Consider the following 19,028-nt stretch of genomic DNA (forward strand, 5'->3'; position numbering starts at 1 on the left):
CTCAGCTTCTTCCACTATAAAATCTGGGTTCTCATCTTTCCTGCGTATTTCAAAGGCTGTTCTAAGAATCAATTGCCATGACATTACGAAGGCTATTAAGTTCTCTTTATAAATGATGGGTAAGTGATCATTTAATTTGTATGGTATTTTTCCTAGGAGAATACCACCTGATCCCTATATTTACTCAATGTTGAGCCAGTTCCGACTAAGAGCCAGATAATTTAGACTTGACCTCCAGTGAATCTAGTGAGGCTCTGCCATGAGGGAAGGGTCTGTCTTCACAGTAAGCTTATAAAGGAGAGAAGCCGTGCTCCTTGGGTCCTTAGAAGGGATGCGAATGTGTAGAAAGGGGTTTAGAGTAGGAATTAAAAGGTTTCTAGGAGAAGGGAGTAGGGTCTGCAGCTCCTGGATAGGGGAGGGGATGAGAGCTTGCACTGGGGCTCCGTAGGAGGAGCTGGGAGTGGGGTGAACACCCTTGGTTCCCACTCTTTGGCATTGAGGGTGCACACTGAACCCAAGGAACCTCTGTGCTGGCAGTGCCTAGCTTGAACAGTGGGTCAGCTGCAGGGATGACAGTGCAACGTGAGCGCCTCACTTTTGACCTTTGTGTGTGTGTGTGTGTGTTTCTCGGGTAGGATCCACTGGATCTGCTCCTTGGGATGAGAAAGATAATGGTGTGGATGAAGAAGATGAGGAAGGTGAGCTGGACCAGTCACAGCACCACGTTCCCATCCAGGACACCTTCCCCTTCCTGAACATCAATGGTGAGTGGGTTGGGGGGTGGGACCGAGGCATGGAGAGGATGTAAGGGGCTTTGATTTTGCAACCGTTGACACCATATCCACCATTGCACTGGGAGCAGCGACCAGGCCCTGGGGCCAGGCTGCCAGTCTGTTAGCAAGTAGGAGTCATAGGCAAAGGCACTCCGTAGGTATAGTTATCCCAGTGGGGTGGCTTCTAGGCAGAGAGAGCATCTTCTGAATCTTACGTGATAATTCAGAGAAATTTAAAAATTAAACTCGTTCTCCATCCCGCATACAAATACACAAGCTGTTACAAATTTTGCTGATTTCCTTCAGGCCAAGTGCAGGGATCATTTTCGTGAATTGTAGGCAAACTCTTCTGCTGTTTCCCTCGGTACAAATTTTCTGTCACTGCCTTAACAGCCTCTGCTAAGGCCGTATCATGGGAAACTTGTGGCTCTACAGCTCTTAATACTAGGCTCTGATACAATTTCTCTACTAGAGACTTTTATCTTTTTTAAATTTATTTATTTATTTATTTATTTATTGTGGTACGTGGGCCTCTCACTGTTGTGGCCTCTCCCATTGCGGAGCACAGGCTCCGGACGCGCAGGCTCGGTGGCCGTGGCTCACGGGCCCAGCCGCTCCGCGGCATGTGGGATCTTCCCGGACCGGGGCACGAATCCGTGTCCCCTGCATCGGCTGGCGGACTCTCAACCACTGCGCCACCAGGGAAGCCCTATCTTTTTTTAAAATTGACTTTTTGAATTCAGCTTCCCAGGAAAGATGCATTTAGAGGTTGGAGGGTCCCTGTGAGACAGAGCAGGTACTGCACCTCCCATTGCACGTTCTGAGGACGCTCAACCACAAGGTGAACTGCTCTTCCACAGCATCTTCCCTTGAACTTTTCACTGACATGCTCCTAGTCATATGACTTGCATTCAGTTGAGTAGCTTTTCACTACTTTTCTAAGTTCCATCTGGCTGCTAGGGTCAAAGGAGATACTTTTGCCACCTAGAAAATTTAGTATATGAAGAGGATTCCTGTAGGATTTTGCAGTCCCCTTCCCTAGGTGATGCCCCTTCTTTTGAGAATCAGGAAATGACTCTTATCTGTCTACTTGCCCTCCTTCACTTACCCTGTCATTTATAACCTTGCAACCAAGTGATGAGTAAAGACAACGATCATAGAGCTCTCTCAGGTTAATACTGCCACAGCTACATTCCCACTTGGTGCAATTTTAAGATTTGGACGTTTGGAAATGTGAGATCCTTTCCCAAATCTTTGGCTCACTCATTCTGTTATTCTCACCCCTTAAAAGGATGCAACCCATTTCCAGGATCATGATTTCCCTTTTTTTTTTTTTTTCATGTTTTTTTAAAGCTAATATTGTGTGTCCTTACGTTATGGGCCACCTTGGATCCTTTATGGAAACATGTGAACATATATTAAAAAATAAAAAAGTAAAATATGGCCCTACAGCCACACCGGGATTTCATTGCCCTGAGAGAGGAGTTGGGGTGCATCAGTGACTTCCACGAAGCCTATACTTTTAAACAGGCTCTGGGCCAGCCAGTTTCCGGCTTAAGCAAGGAGAATGTTCCAGCGGTAACCAACAAGGAGAACCTGGTGACGCCGGTCTCGACTGCATTCCTGGAGCCGACCCTGGGGAGCGACGGCTCTGCGGTCACGTTCGGGAAAACCCAAGAGGATCCCAAACCATTTTGCGTGGGCAGTGCCCCACCGAGTGTGGACGTCACCCCCACCTACACCAAAGACGGAGCTGACGAGGCAGGATCAACCGATGGCAAAGTTCTGAAACCGAAGCCATCTAAGCTGGCAAAGAGAATCGCCAACTCCGCTGGTTACGTGGGTGACCGGTTCAAGTGTGTCGCTACCGGACTGTACGCAGACTCCCGTCAGCTCAGCCGGGAGGAGCGGGCATTGCAGGTGAGCCCCCACCACCCGAATTTCAGGAGCCTGACCAGTTGTCAGGTTTTTTTAATGTGTGAAGAGGAGGGGGCCGGGGGTATGATAGGGCAGGACACTGGGCTGATTTGGTTAATGAAGCTTAGGATAATTGAAATGTTTGAAATGTGTCCAGTAAGGGGACGTAAGTGGATACTTTAAGTTATTCTGTAGATTTTAAGCGAACTCCACTCGAATGCTGATAACGGAAGTTTTAATTATTGCAAAGGATGTCTAAAAGACTGCATGACATTTACCTATCAATCGCTTTGATTTCTCTGCCGTTACTGTACGTTAACAAATATACCTAAAAGCGCTGTTTAGAATGCCTTACGTGATACTTGGTGGAGGTGTGTAGCGGCCGCATGTCTGTGAGATTCGTGCAATTTTTTTTCCACCCAAAAAACAAACAAACAAACAAAACAAATACACAAACCTTGCTTAAAGGGATAGAGTATGTATTTAACTTGCTAGTGAATGATAGATGTTGTATAGGAATTTCCTTAAGATATTTTACTTTTAATTAAAACACAAATAAAGCCAAATTGTTTTGCAATGTTAAGAAAAAAATTGGTTTATGCTTATAAAAATGGATGAAGTTATCTAAATGATCCATTGAGTGCCGATTTTAATTACATAGATGGAAGGATTACAAGAGGACAGTATTTTATGTCTACCCGCTGCTTACTGTGAGGTCAATTCTTCAAATTTTTATTACTAGAATCTTCCATAAACCTTTTGAGTTAAATTTCATTTCCAAATATACAAAGGGAAGTTTGTGGGCCATGGTCGTCTTTATTCACTGTGCATTTGTTTTCTTTTCTGTTGTGTTTTTGTTTCGCTTTCTTTGCGTTGTGTTTTTGTTTTGTTTTATTTACCTTCGAAAGAGAATGTCTGTCTGTATGCCACAGTGTATGTATGGCTTTACATACACACCACATATATATCTACATACATATGGCTTTACGAAGAAAGAGTGTGTGACTAGTTACACATAGACACTCTTCCGTTTTTATCATTCAATTTTAAAATATCTCAGTTGTATCATAAATTGTGGTTGGTTTTGGGCAAACTTTTCTTTGAAGATACCTTCCTTTAAGGTAAGGGCAGTGAAATAGCTTTGGTGGTAAGGTGTGTCTTTTTTCCATCTCCGTTCTCTTTGTAGCGTGCAGTGATGCGCTTCTCAGAGTTGGAGATGAAAGAGCGAGAAGGTGGCCACCCCACGACCAAAGACTCCGAGGTGCGCAAATTCAGCCCCGCTGACTGGGAAAGGCTGAAAGGAAGTCAGGACAAAAAGCCAAAGTCGGTCGCCCCGGAGGAGGCCATTGCCAACCAGAACGACAGTGAGAGATGTAAGTGAACCCAGGCGGCTCGCGTGTGGTACCACGTCAGTGGGAACGGGGCGGTTCCTCTCCCAGTGCCGAGGGAGGTGAGAGGAAACAGTACGCTTCCGACGGCCCAGCGTCTGGGTGCTGGCTGTTCGGAGAACGGGCTGCTCTGGCCACCCTTCCCAGCTGTGGATTGCAAGGCTGGTTGTCCTTTTGAGTGTTGCGGCATCCAGGAGTGAAGCACCTATGAAATGTTGTTTCCTGGCACGCGTCTCCTTTTTCCGGAGCAATGCTAGTCCTGTAGTTAGTAATAGTCTGATACAGTAGAGCAGAGGAATGGCAGTGCAGGACCTCCGGCGTAGCAGGTATGTGTTCTGTTTTGTAGCAGGTACGGACACGGGTTTTTGGTAGCAGTGGAATGGCACTTGCAGCCAGAGCCAGACCCTCCAGAGTGACAGTCTCCTGTGGGAGGGAGTGGAGGGTACTCGGATTCTCCCTCCAGAGGCAGAGGTTTCGTTCAAGTGCGATGAGGGCTGATGAAGGCCCCAGAGAGATGAGCATCATTCTGTTCTGTGGAGGCTCGTTTGCAGTCATGAGGAGCTGACACCACGCTCCAAGGCCGTGGGATCAACGAGGCCGTTCTTCCCACCAGACGGGTGTGTTCTGTTCTGGAGGCCGAACTGGAGAGAAAGCTCGTGTTGGCCTCGAGTCACACTCTGCGGTCCCCTCAGCTGCTCCCCCACTGGGGTTGACTTCAGGCTTAGCCCTCGAGACTTCCTGGGCTAATGAGATGCGTTGGAAGCAAGTGGAGGTCTTTCTCTCGCTTTCTTCCGTGTGCGTGCTTGTGGCCTGCAGCCTGCTCTGGACCCCAGAAATCTCACCGGTGAAGGTGAGTGAGGGCACCTCGGTGAACGTCGAGGACAGGGTGGGCATGCAATCCTCCTGAGACGGGACAGTCGGGGGTGGTGGGCACGTTTGGGAGGCCCAGGCCCTTGGACCCAGTCGTAGGGTCGGCGTTCGCCCGCACGCTTAGGTCGTGGGTGCCTGATGCAGTTCGGGAAAATTGTGGTCAGCAGCAGCGTGTGCTTCTCTCTGCTGCTTGGAGCACTGCCCTCCCCCAGCTCATCTTTGGGGTCAGAGAAAGGCCTGTGGCCAGGGTTCTGGGTAAGCCACACCGGGACCGGTTTGTCCTACGTGGCTCCCGTAGAAGGGGATTTCTGGGGCTAGTCAGTGGCGGCCTTACCCGAGGGATGGGGCTCTTGATGTGCCTGGAGTAGACGATTCCGAGCTCCTCCCCCTCGGGATTGGAATGAAAAACGGAGGGTCCAGGCCACCCTGGAGCGAAGCAGCAAGAAGGCCTCCCTCCTTGCCTGTGCTCACAGCTGACACGCAGCCCTTACCCTCCTGAGTGGCCTCATAACTCAGCTCCTGGGGAAGTTTCTCAGAGAGATGTGGTAAAAGTGGGCAAGGCCAAGTTCACGGGGATGCACTTTTCTGAGGAGGGGATCTGCCTGTTGGGGGTGGACGGTGTGGGAGGCTGGAGGAAGGGAGCGGGCAGTTAACCGGCCTCGAGTCTTCTCGCCCTTTTCTCCAGCAACGTGGCCAAACCCAGGGTGGCCGCTGCCCTTCATGTCTCAGTGGCCTCACCCGCCCTTCTTCCCAGAGACGTTAGTGTGCGTCCTTCCCAGTCTTTCCTGCTGAGCGTGGAGACGAGAACTCGGTGTGGCTGATGGGGAGCAGGGCCTGAGCCCCAGATGATTCCGAAAGCCCCCTCCCCCAACCGCCTGCCTCCAATCTCAGACCGACCGACGGGTCTCTTCCTGGAGCACCCGGGACGTGGCCCAGTGAGCCATGAATCGCCACCATGGGAGGGCAGGAGAAGGGTTGGGGAAGGTGAGGGGCTCCGTTTGAAAGGTTGGGGCAATGGAGGTGGGTTCCCCACCCACCCTCTGTCTTGTAGAGACGTGGGGTTTGTAAATAGCTGGTCAGGAAAGGTCACCTGAAGGGGCCACTGTTCTTACTGCGGCCTCCACGTCCAAGGCCCAGCAGGTGTTCATTCCATTCAGCTGGATATGAACGGGCCTTCTTGTTCTTGGGCCATCACGTCTTCAGCTGATATGGGCTCAGGCCCTTCTCATGGGTGTCGGTGTGGCCGAGAGCCGAGCTGTGAGCACATGGGAGCTGGGGCGGGGATTTGGGGCGGGCAGGGGTCCCAGAGAGGGTCCAGGACGCCTTCAAGATGCCTTCCCCCTTCTGAGGCAGCCCCTACCCATGGAGGGCCCAGGAGCTTCTAAGGTGGTGGGTGCTGTTTGCACGGCCCTGGTTGTCCTGGCGCGGGTGCATCTTGTTGCTAGGGGTTGTTTCAAAAAAGGAATTAACTTGAAAACACAGTGGCCGAGATACTCATTTATTCTTTATGATCACATGGGTGGCTGAGTGAAATTTTTATTTTGGAAGTTCACCAAATGAGTTTGGAGGTTCCTCAGACTTGGAAGTTCATCACTAGGAACCCTCAGTGGCATTTGAAGATGGGGCGGGGCAAGGAGGCATTGGTCCCTTCCTTCTCAAACTTGGAGTAACCATCTCCCTTGTGAACCACTTGGCTGGGACAGGCCTAGGTCCTGCTCAGTGGCAGTGCCTGGCCAGGAGCTGGAGGAAGGCTCAGTCAAGGGGCTTCATGAAACTTCTTTGCTCAGGGAACTTCTCTTCCAGCTGAGCACTTGCACGTTTGTAAACTACTTTGGAACAGAGATCCCCTGCACTCCTTGTGTAGCGGGTGTAACTTTGAACAAGGTTAGCCCTGACTGGAGGTGCTATTATAGTTAAGCTACAGAGAAGGGGATTTTAATCCTGGGGAGCCTTGCAGCGACTCAGAACCCTCTCACCTTGTTTAGGCCTCACTGGGCATGGCTCAACAGTGGTGAGGGTGCTTTGTTGCCACAGTGACTTGTAAATGTTGCTGTGGTGATGCTTCTGTGAGGTGATGCTATGGTACAACCATAATGAATTTGGGATATATGTGCTGTGAGTCATAAGACCATGCTGCAGGGACCACGTTCACATCTTGCTTAGACTGGGTGACCAAGGGCACATGGCTTCCCACTTTTAGAAGGGCCAAAAGTAGCAATGATGGCAAAGACTGATGGTTAGGATCCCCGTGCATCTATTTATCTCCCCATCTCCTTTGCCCTCAAGGGTCATCCTCCTGTGGGTCGTGGTTAGAACAGTCTTTGAGAAGCTCCAAGTGACACGGAGCCTCTACCCCATAGCTGGTGGCCATGGGCATCTTGGGCAGTCGGGGTGGGTGTCCTTCAGGGTTATTACTGGCCTGGGTAAGGTCACACTAGCGTAAGGTCTTGGGGGTCCTTAGCTGAGGGGAATTGAGATCTTTGCCCTAAAAGGCTCCGGGGTTGGGGGAAGGGTGGATGGACCTAGTTTGGAAAAAGAAACTTTCAACTTGGACATGGGGGTTCTTAAGGTAGCCCTTCCATTCCTCCATGGATCCCCTCCCACGGAGCTTTTAGGGAAGGCTGATTGGACCAGAGAAGTCCAATGGTGTAACCAGCAGGGCTCACCTCTTAAAATTTCCTACATTTCAGGCCTGAGATTCAGGCTGGTCTGAAAGTCTTGGCATCTTTTGGTTAAAGGGATTTTTCCAGCCTTTCTCTGTGCTGAGCCCGGCCCGTGATTATGAAGCCCACCCTGGAGGGAGGCTAGCAGTAACATTCCCACTTTACAAGTGAAGGGGGCCGAGTTGTAAAGCGGCGCCATTCCTGCCCGAGTGTTTAAGAGGGTCACAGAGCAGCCCGAGTGAGAGTTGCAGCACGCTGTCTTCACCGGGCCTGCGGTAGCCTGGGCTGCATCACCCGTAAGCACAGGCCAGGAGTTTGGGGTTTCTCCTGCTGCCATGGCAGGAGACCCTCGCGGTTGGGGTGATTCCACCATTCCGGCAAGAGTAGATGGGGATCTCTCCCACCTTGGGATACCCTTGGAGAAAAGCTAAGTGTGTTCCACCCTTGAGAACACAGGTCAGGCTAGCCCAGGCCAGGGTGAGGTTCATCCCCACAACTGGCTGCCATTAAATGCTGGGAATGCCCCCAAGAGAGGCTGATCAGGGGACCAGCCTGTTGAGCAGAAGTGGGAGTGATACTTGAAGTGGTCTAGGGAGAGGAGGAGGAATGCGAGCAGCATGTGAGGGGTGTGTCCATGATTTCATCTAGAAAAACGGGCTGTGGGAGCTTAGCTCAGGTGTTAACGAAATACGAAACTCATACACCCACCCCCACCCCCGGCCGGTGATGGACACAGGGTCATCTTCGGGGAACTCTTTAACAGCACAGTGATCATTATGGAATTATTTGTGTGTTAGAAACAATGTGACTAGCAAAGCAGTTGAACTGTTTCTTTGGCTAGAGCAAAAGTGAGGAGTGATGTTAGGCTGGGGTGATTGGAGGAAAAGCCCCAAGTGGATGCTAGATTGAGCAGAGGGGGCAGGAGCAACACAGGCGGAGCTGAGGTGTGAGTACTTCAGCCCTGCCCGCCGCACCCCCCCACCCCACCCCCACGAAGGGGGTTGGAGTCTTGTCTTTGAAATGTCCTTAGATGCTTGTTGCCTGGGAAGGAAGGCGTGGAGACGTGCCAGGTGGGTGACTGGTGTCACTGAGGGCCTTCTTCCTAGACAGGAAATAGGAGCAGCCCCTCGATGGCAGTGAAATGCTTTCCCCCCACAGGTGTGGAAAGAGGACAGACGGACTTGTAGCAATCTGGTTGAGTTCTTTGAAATTGCCCTTGACCCTTGTGTGTGCACCAGGAAGCCTTTCCTTTCCCTTTGCCAGGCTCCTCTTGCCTTGGTCTCCCCAGCTTCCCAGCCTCCCACCATTCTTTCCCTACCCTTTTTCTTCACCCTCACCCCTGCTGACCCAAGTGAACATTGGTGCTATGTCTGTGTAGATGGCAGTTGGGGGCTATTTGGTCTCTTGATGACATCAGCCTTTTTTGTTGACTAGCAGCTGTTTCCATAGTCATTTGTAGCTCTGCCCTGATTGGTTGGATCTTACTGTGAGGTCACTCACCCCCCGTTGTAGCTCTGCCCTGATTGGTTGGATCTTACTGTGAGGTCACTCACCCCCCCTTTAAAAGTAAGCCACCTTGGAGAGTTAAACAGTTAGGGAGTGATCTCACATGCCTATAGACGGATGGTGTAGATGCCTCACCTTGACCCTTGAAGCATGGATTGTGAGTGGGCTACGCGCCTCATTTTGTGCTTTCTTTGCTGGTTGTGTTCAGCTGTCCTTCCTTTGGGACGTCTTTCTGAGGGTTTTGTGCTTCCGGCGTGTGAGGCCCCGGGTCTCCAAAGGGGGGTGGTCTGTTGGTAGCAGATTGCCTTGGGCGTGGGGGTCCTGCCTGCTCCTGGTGACCTTTGTTCCCTCCTTTCCGGGTTGTCTCCCCTCCCCTAGGGGAGTGTTATGATGGAAGCAAACCTGACCGCTTTGAAGCCCCAGAAGACAGTGATCTTCCTGAGGACATGGACACGGAGCCCCCCAGAGAGTCCCCCGCCGACCAGGCGGCCCCGGACGCGTCACGCAGCCCCACCCTCCGGCTGAACAGAAAGCGCAAGGTGTCTGGCAATAGGAACCACACTGAGACCACTGTGCTCCCGGAGGACTCTCTGCTGAAAGCCAAGCGGAGACGGGTCTCCAAAGGTGAGCTCGGTTTGGCTTCGGGCCCGCAGGGCACCCTACGGAAGTCCTGGAGCGGAGCAGTGGAAAGTTCCAGTCCCACCCTGGATCCCTGGGGGGAGCCACTCACACCTCCCCACCCCCCAACCCCATCCCACTCCCCACCCCCACAAAGCCAGGTGGCGGGGCTGGAGCCCAAAGGTGGCCAAAGGCAAATAGGCCCCCTCCCGAGACTTGGTGACAAGTTCCAGCCAACACAGTGACCACACCCCTCCCCTCCCCCACCCCTGTTAGTGATGTGTAAGACAGTTTGTTCCCCCCCACCGCCCTGGGGGGCTTCTTCATTAATTTGTAGTTATTTCTCCATTAGCTGACTGGCCTGAGAGGGAAATGACAAACAGTTCCTCTAACCACTTAGAAGAGCCACATTATAGTGAGCTGACCAACCTGAGGTGTGCATTGAATTAACAGGGCTCCATCCCAGAAAGCAGCGCCGCTTGCTGCACCTTAGAGAACGGCGGGAGCAGAGAGCAAACCTGGCCGGCAGGGCAGGAAGGAAGTGACCCAGGCGGTTCAGCCTGCGGTCACCGCCCAGGGCAATAGCATCTCCGAAGAGAAACCTGGCAGGAAAAGGGCAGAGGCCAAAAGCAACAGCAGCTGGTTGGAGGAGTCCCTTAAATGCAGTGACAATGAACAAGGCACGCACGGGGCGGGGGGCGCTCCTGGAGGGTGGATCACCCGCCCTCTGTGGGAAACGGCCCTGGAGGGGACCTGAGCGCCATCCAAGTTGACAAGAGTAGCGTGTGGCGAGCGGGGAGTTTTCTTCCTGAGGTCCTTTCAGCCTGCACACTTCCTTATGGAATGGACAGTGAGGCGGGAGCTCGACTTCCTGGGCTGCTCCTCATCACCCAGCCCGCGGCTGGGCAGGAAGGGAAGTCTTGGGTGACCCCGGGCGCTTGTCAGTGCCCTCATTCCAGCCTCAGGCTGTCCCCAGTCGCCCTGTCCCGAGCACCCAGGCCCCCCACGGGTGGGGACGGGAGCGCACGAAGGGCTGGCTTCTGCCCTCTCTTGCGGCCCTTTGAAGCGACTTGCCATTTGGCGTTTCGTGGGTTAGCCTATTTGCCGGTTGAATGTGGGATGATTAACATATTAGCGCTTTGAAAACATAATTGGTATATCTTTAAAAACTGAAGCTGCTCCAACGATCAGTGCTAACAATGGGCTTTTCTCTCCTCACCGGCTACAACTGTGTAACGCCCGCTGCTTCTCCCCCTGACAGATGTGCTGTGCATGGACGAAGAAATGGATCGGCAGCCTTCGCCCCTGCCGCAGCAATACACCGACAACAGCGAGAAACCATCCGGGAAGCGACCGTGCAAAACCAAGCATTTGATCCCTCAGGAGCCCAGGCGGGGCTTGCCGCTGCCAGGGGACTCCTAGGTGGACAATGCGGATGGCAAGGTACCTCTTGCCCCTGGCTCTCCCCCGCCCCCCGGGCCCGTGCAGGCACATCCCGCCTGCCTGCTTCTCTGCTTCTGGGGACAAAGCTTTCCTTTTCCTGAACCCCTCCCCCCAAAACGTCCCTGCCCCTTCCTAGGGGACGTGTCTCCTGGGTGGTGGTGAAGTTTCCAGCTAGTAAAAATGCAACCCCTTCCTCGCGCCCCGTCTCCCCCAGACTGAGAGGAGGAAAAGTGCTTTCCTCCACTCAGGTTTGTAACTCAGGGAGGAGGCGAACCAGGCGGGTGGAGGAAGGACAGCCTGAAATGTGTGCGCTGCCTGGTTTCGTGATAGGTGACCGTCCGGAGATTTTGAAAGCGGCCTGAGCCCAGTTCCGGCTATGATCTTTCGCCGGCCAAGCAGGACCAGAAGCCCTTGGACCGTTTGCAGCAATTGTTACCAGCTTCCCAGGCCTCGCAGCTGACATGGTCAAGCTCCCCTCCAGAGACCACCCAGTCCCGCCCGATGCCACCGGAAGCGCGGAGACTTATTGTCAATAAGAACGCGGGCGAGACCCTCCTACAGCAGGCCTCCCGGCTTGGCTACGAGGTGAGCATCCTTGTGGGTGCCCCGGATCAGGATCCACCGGCTGCTGCTCCTTGGGTGGGGGACACACTGGCTGGGGATGGGGGGCGGGTCTCAGAGCCCAGCCCCCTCCACGTGGCGGGCTGGGCTGGGTGTTCCAGCAGGGTGTTTGCGTTGGCTCCCGCTCACACTGCGGGCTCTTTGGTGGCTTGTTCAGTCGTGGTGTGAAAAGAAAGGCAGGCCTCTCTGATGTTCCGTTCCCGTTCAGGCAGGCAGGCTGCTTCGGCCAGTCTGGCTCACTTATCTCTGATATAAAATCTGACCTAACCCAGGGCTTGGCGACCAGGGGAATTTTAATGAGCCCTTTTGGATTCTGAATAGCAAGAAGGAGAGTAGGAGAGTAGTTATTAGCTCTACTAACTTGTGCTGTTTGGGGCAGAGTGATGCCCCTGTGGGGTAGCGGGTGGGAAGTGTCTGTGCAGAGTAGGGGTGGGAGTGGGGCAGACCTGAGCAGTCTCTTTCTGAGAGGGCACGGGAGCCGAGGGCTGATGGGCGGGGAGCAGGGCTTGAGCCTTGCACAAAACTCCCTGTCCACACTGCTGTATCCCAACCCAGCACGGCTGATGACAGTGATGGCCTCTATTGCTAGAGCAACATAGAAAGATAGCTGATATCTGCCTAAGCCCGTGTGATCTGTAGTAACTCCTTTCACCCTGTTAACATCTTCACTTGGGAGTAACGCGTACTAGCCCACTCTTGGATGAGGAAACTGAGCCTCAGAGGGGTTAGCTGATACCCGTACAGGTAGCAATCCAGCAGTGCTCCACAGCCCACCACGCTCCTCAGCAAGACTGGCTCACACTGGAATTGCCCTTTTTACAGTTCAAAACCTCTGTGAGACAGATGACTCTCCATGCCCTGTGCAGTTCCCCCACCATACTTGTCAGTAGCAATTGTGATGTAATAGCCCACAGGGCAAAGGCATTTTTCTGTGCTGGCATCAGCCCTCTGGGAGTTGAATGGTGACAGTAAAACGCGGTTCAGCAGGCTGAGCGTGGAGGTGTGGCTGAGCACTGGGGTGGCAGGACCCAGGCTGGCCCGGAGCCCTGGCGCCCACACCCTCAGCCAGCTCTGTGCCCCTGTCCCCCGTCTCCCGTCGTGTCCCCCCACCCCGGTCCATAGTGCCGTGAGCCCTTGGAAGTGTGCCTGCCTTGGCCTTAAGGCATGACTGTGGGTGGGAAGTTGGAAGCACTAGGGCTATGCTTAGTTTGGGGTGTTTTGTTGTTGTTGTTGTGGGTTGAATGTGCTGTTGTTTATATCTACACGTCTCTTGGAGACCTCTCCATTAGCTAGAGAGCACTTTCTGGTAGTTAGCGCAGTTACTTGCAGGTGAAGTCCAAGGAGCACCCAGTTGGTTTCCCAAGAGCTGAGAGCGGGCGCCTAGGAGGACAGAGCAGATGTTGCACATAGTGTTGAGCTAGACCCCCCCGTGGTTGAGAAAATAGTCTCCTTGCTTCCAGCAAACGCTGGAGGTGGGGGGGAGACCCCTAACCCCAACTTTTGGGTTAGGGTTGAGAAAGTAGACTCCCGCTTCCAGCAAATGCTGGAGATGGGGGGGCGGGGTGCTGCTGCACCCGCCGTGGAGGGCGGGGCTCCGAGCCCCACCTGTGAACTTGGCATCATTTCCAGCAGCCTCCCTTTGGGACCAGAGAGGTCAAAAGACCCTCGTTGGTCCTCTAAGACAGTTTCCATTTTGGTTTGGTGGCTCTGAGGCCTGGACCAAGGGGCACTTGATCCATCCTTTTTTAGGCTACCTGGCCTTTGATTGCACAGGAAGCCTTGGGAATGTTTACGGTCGGATTTGTTTTTTTCTTCAAATGTAAATTTCAATATGTAGATTCCACACATCACCAGTGTTGATGCTGAACATTGTGACAAGTAGATGAACGCTTTCAACTTTGAATCCAACTTTCTGGGATTTCTCTGGGCAGAATTTTAAATGTTGGGATGATGGCCCAGTTGGGAGATGTGGCAGCTTCAACCTTTTCAAATTGAAGGACAGTTTGCTTAAGCAGATAAGGGTGTGGTTTGGGAGGGTTTTCCTGAAGTTTTGTCTTCAGCATTCTTGGTTATTTTCTTCTGCTTAGCCAAAGATACCATGTGCAGTATAAAGGCTGTCTGAGCTTTATGTCATGATAATGTGGTTCTGGAAGTTTAGAAACACACTCTGGCTTCAGATCCGTGTTAAATAGATCACTTGCGTGGCCAAAGACCTCAAACCTTTCCCTCCTGGGAAAAAGGCTTCTATTTCTTAGGCTAAAACGCTAGTGTGCAACCACATGCTTGTGCCTTTAGCGGTGATGGTTAAATTTTCTATGAATTGAATAAGTCATGTTTTTAAAAAAGTTAATGAGGCATTTAATTAACTAACAACGTCGGGCTTATGGCCTTTATGGTTACATTTTGCGGGTAGTGGCATTCGGCTTATAGCCGCTGAACAGAGAGCTGTCCGACAAAAGCAGTTTGACTTTGCTCTGGAATGGCTGGGCTGCCCTTTAGACACTCCCGTTTATTTCTAGCGGAGAAAATAAACCAAGGAATGTGTTGCGTAGACAGACTCGCCCCGCCTCTTCACCTTTCAGTTAGAGAAAGTGCTGGTGGCGACGGTTGCCATCCATTTAGAGGCCATCACCCTCTTAGCTAGGAGAGTGTAGTTAGCCCACTTGACCCCCAACAGAGAAGGCCTGTGGGGTGCTCGTCACAGCTGGATTGCATCCCTCTAACTGGGGCCCTCTTGGGCCTTTTGAATCTTCCCAGCTGACCAGGTACCAAAGACCTGAGTTTTAGGTCTAGTACTTCATGTTAATTGAACTTGGGGTTTAATATCTCTGGGCCTCAGTTTCCAAGTGTTGAATGAGGATAGTACTACCTTCCTTTCCTGGTAGCTCCTGGGTTCCTGTGGGTGACAGAAGACGTCCTCATCTGGGGAAATGAGAAGCACTGTGTAAACAGTGGGATCAACGTGGTTGAGTTAGGACAGCCCGTGGCAAAAAGTCTGACCTGGCCGTGGGGCTACTGCTGCCTTTGCTGCCATCTTCCAGGAGAAGAGAGTTGACTTACCCACCAGCTTGGACGGCCTTTCATTTCTAGGTACCCTTGAATCTGCCCTAGTAGTGATGAAGGTTTCCAGGTGAAGGCCATGATTGTCACAGCAAATAAACCCTGGGTTGAGTAAATTGATGTGTGCACAGCAGTTGGTGGCGTTCAGACCTGATCCCAGAGCCACGTGACAGGGCCTCTCCGTGGCTGGCGCACACAACTCATTAGCTTGCAGCCGTCCACTCAAGTCTGGCTAGTGAGGGCCTGCTAAAAGAGCAGCAGCTTCATGCGGTATCCTGGATACCAGGGCTCGGGGCAGGTGGCCTGGGAGCCCAGAGGATTGTGGGCTTTCTGGCAGGTTGGGATGTAAACGGAGAAACGCATTCGTGGGCGTGCCTTTTCTCTTCCTCCTCTTGTTTTGGAAGGGAGCTGCTGCAGTGACCTGAAGTAACAGGGCACCAATGGCCAGGTTTACCAGCATGCCCCATTAGGTTCATGTGGTAAGCAAATGGAACATTCTAGTTCGCTCCCAAGTGAGTGGTCACCTTTGATTGGCGTGTCCTCCAAAGGGCATAAAAGGTTTTACAGAACCCATCTCGCACTTATGGGCGGCTAGAATGACCCCCGTTTTAGGTTTAACAGATGAGTTACCTGAGAGATGTCACAAGGAGGCCTGTTCTGACCCCATCCCATCCCCCCTTACCCAGCAGACCATGTGTTGGGCCACATGCACGTTCTGCCTACTCCCAGCTCTCAGAACCTGACGGCTCTCTGCTGGGCACGACTTACCCAGTATAAACAGTATAATGTGTTTTCTGGTGGCAAATGCTTTCGATGTGTCTGAAAACTTTCTTAAGGTAATAAAACATTGAATAAGTTCCTGCTCTGCTTACTGGGAGTGGTTCATATTAATATTTTAACAAGCCAAAGAAATAAGGTTAATAACAGTGATTCTAATGCACAGTGTTGACACAGAACATCTCCGGGGGCGGGGGTGAATGTTTTATTTGATTCTTGAAATGTGGAGGTTGCAGCCTGTGGTGTATCAGGTTCCTGTCATTAACTTGAGTAAATATGAGAATATTAGACTGATTCTGCCCCGAGAGGGTGGAGTGAGGCAAAATAGAGGGTGGGGTTATTGGAGGCATTTTGTGTCATTCCTCGAGGATGGAGGGAGAGAGCTTCTCTTTAACTCTACTTAACGTACAGACAAGAGCATCTGAGGCCCAGGTTCTGATTTGGGGTCTTAACAGGGGGCGCGAGGATGTAGCTGACCTGGGTGTCCCTGCTTCTCTAAGCTGGGGAATGTTCTCTGGCTGATTTAAGCTCTCTTTAAGTGTTGGTCATCCATACTTTTATCTAAACTTGTGTTATCGTCCACTGCCACTGACTGAACAGACCCATCAAGTGAGAATGGTCTTGGGCCTCCCTGGTGGCGCAGTGGTTGGGAGTCCGCCTGCCGATACAGGGGACACGGGTTCGTGCCCCGGTCCGGGAGGATCCCATATGCCGCGGAGCGGCTGGGCCCGTGAGCCATGGCTGCTGAGCCTGCGCGTCCGGAGCCTGTGCTCCGCAACGGGAGAGACCACAACAGTGAGAGGCCCGCTTACCGCAAAAAAAAAAAAAAAAAAAAAAAATTAAAAAAAAAAAAAAGTGAGAATGGTCTGTGCTTGGCAATGTGTCATCTAAGATGTTAGCAGCTGTGACACTTCTGTACTGGTCACGTCGGCCCCTGGGCTGAGGGCTTTCATCGCTATCCGAATGCGTCCTCTCAGCAGCCCTGTGGAAGCTTGGAGAAGTTCAAGGGTAACTTGCCCATGGCCAGGGCACTGGTGCAGCAGAGCCTTAGACAACACTGTCTGCATCTCCAAGCCCTTCTCACGCACTCTCGCCCACCACCAGGGTGCCTGCCGCCTGCCCGCGCCATGGTGGGCTTTTGGCCCCAAGGATGTATGCCTTTGAAAGTGGGCACCGCCAAGCTATGGGGAGGTCACCCTTACAAGGTTCACTGTATGGTTGTCTGATGGTATCTCCTCTCCTCTCCTCTCCTCTCCTCTCCCCGTAGGAAGCGGTCTTGTACTGCCTGGAGAACAAGATTTGTGATGTGAACCACCGCGACAATGCGGGTTACTGTGCCCTGCACGAGGCTTGTGCAAGAGGTTGGCTCAACATCGTACGACACCTCCTTGAATATGGCGCCGATGTCAACTGCAGTGCCCAGGATGGAACCGGGTCAGTGGCGGTCTTGCTCTTGGCCTGGCCCTGCTGGGGCATAGGCAGTGGTTCTCAGGGTGTGCGGGGAACCCCAGAAGGAAAGATGGAGAGTGAGTGCCATGTAAGCACACTGGTGGTGGAGTCCTCTAGAATGGAATCGGACAGATCTTTCTGGCAAATTTACATAGAACTTTAAAACTCTGTGACACTCTTATGGACAGAGGTCCCTGAAAATGTTGAGCCTGCATGAATAATCAGGGGTGTTCTCTTTTAAGACCCTGGACTCTTCACCAGCGTCTGTTGAATCTCACTCTTGAACATATATGTGAGTTGAAAGTTGCAGGAGTACAGACAGGTCCAGTGGCAACTGGCTTGATAGGACCTGCCGTGTCCACCCACATCCCCGGGCCTGGCCCCCACTCTGTCCTTGACCTCGGTTTATTGGCCAGAGGCCCAGGTCTGAGTCAGCCCAAGCATCTTCCTGGTTGTACCTGGGATGCCACCACGAGGCAGGGCACTGGGGCTTTCCTGACGGTCATAACATTAGCAAAACTGTAAGGTATTTGGTGGTTCGTGGTTTCCAAATCGCATCCTTTCTGGATGGGACTGCGGACAGTGTTCCTGACCCCAGCGGACACGGGCAGGAGGACTCTGTATCCTCCTGAGAACTCGCCCTGCCTGTCGACTGCTTCTGGGCGAGAGGGTTGATCACTCATCTCCAAGTTGGTTTCAGGAGAGGTTCCACTTTGCCCCCAGTTTCTTTGACAAACTGCACTTTTTGGGTTTTGTTTGTAATGGTATAACAATGGCTTGTCGTATCTGCTTCCGTGATGCTGGGATTCTTCCCCCCACCCCTCCGTACGTTACCTTCTTACAGTCTGTCACTATTTAAGTTCATTGGAAACGTTTTCATCTAGGCCTGAGTTCCTCCTTGGGCCATGCATTAAGAGAGATTTGCATTGAAGAATTAGGCCTGAGATGGTCCCTTCACCTGTCCCGTAAAGGGTTATGTGTTGAAATAACAGAGTAATTTGTCGCAGCGACCGTACACTCACCTCCTCGGTGAAATAGCGCGCCTACGAGGCTTGGCCGCACACGCTCGATTTTGCCCCGTGTCCTTAGAAGCAAGCGTCGCGTGCACGGGTGTAATCCCCCGCACCTCTCCTAGGCCTCTCCACGATGCTGTCAAGAATGATCATCTCGAAATTGTCCGCTTGCTCCTCTCCTACGGTGCTGTTCCTACCCTGGCTACATACTCAGGTAGAACCATCAAGAAAGTGAACCACAGCGAACTTCTGGAGAAGTTCTTAACAGGTACGGCAGAGGTCAAGACACGGTCTTGTTCAAGCATCTAGACGGTGACTTCACAGCCTTTCACCTGGGTTCCCCCTACCCCCACCCCCCCGTTTACTCTAAGTGACCCTTTACTGGGAAAAGCGGCCCAACGTTAGTCTGTCCAAGAAGAGATACATACTTTGAGTTTTGCGAGGTGGGGGGCTGGAAAACTCTTAGCTAGCCAGGCTAGCTTTTGTTTGGCAGGCTGGGGCGGTGAGGCGGGCAGTCCCTCAGGAAGGCGGGTGGACGCGTGGGGAGGTTTCAGTCAGATACCTGGAGGCGTGTGCAGTGGGACTTGTCAGGAGGTGACACCAGCCCCAGCGTGAGATGTTCCCGAACTCCAGAAGCATTTGCCTCTTACCAGCAGGCGTTATCTTGTTTCTCTCTCTCTCTCTCTCTCTCCCCCTCTCTCTCCACACTGTTGAAATAACCTGCAGGCTCCTGACGACGGTAACCCCGGTTGCTCTTCGGAGTTCTCTGGCAGCTGTGTGTGTGGTGAGCAGCCTTGTTCGTTTCAGTTGGGCTTGTGGGGGTGGGGGTGGGGGTGGGGGTGGTGCTGTGAGCAGGGCTTGCTTGGGAAAGAATTTTTCCAGGGTCCTTTTTGGAGAACAGCTGGAATCTTGCTCCAGCTTACTGACCTC

General features: G+C 52.5%; 1 pseudogene across 1 annotated transcript; it reads left to right on the forward strand.

Moving 5' to 3' along the window:
* The first annotated feature begins 235 nt into the window (after nt 1–235).
* LOC308610690 (BCL-6 corepressor-like) lies at nt 236–18,533 on the forward strand (annotated as a pseudogene). The gene is made up of 10 exons: nt 236–465; nt 562–764; nt 2,304–2,693; nt 3,877–4,063; nt 9,496–9,741; nt 10,088–10,464; nt 10,927–11,178; nt 11,509–11,763; nt 16,904–17,070; nt 18,221–18,533. The product of its transcript is annotated as a BCL-6 corepressor-like (transcript).
* The last annotated feature ends 495 nt before the right edge of the window (nt 18,534–19,028 follow it).

Source organism: Mesoplodon bidens (assembly GCF_964165515.1).
Source record: "Mesoplodon bidens genome assembly, contig: HAP1_SCAFFOLD_205, whole genome shotgun sequence".
NCBI lineage: Eukaryota > Metazoa > Chordata > Mammalia > Artiodactyla > Ziphiidae > Mesoplodon > Mesoplodon bidens.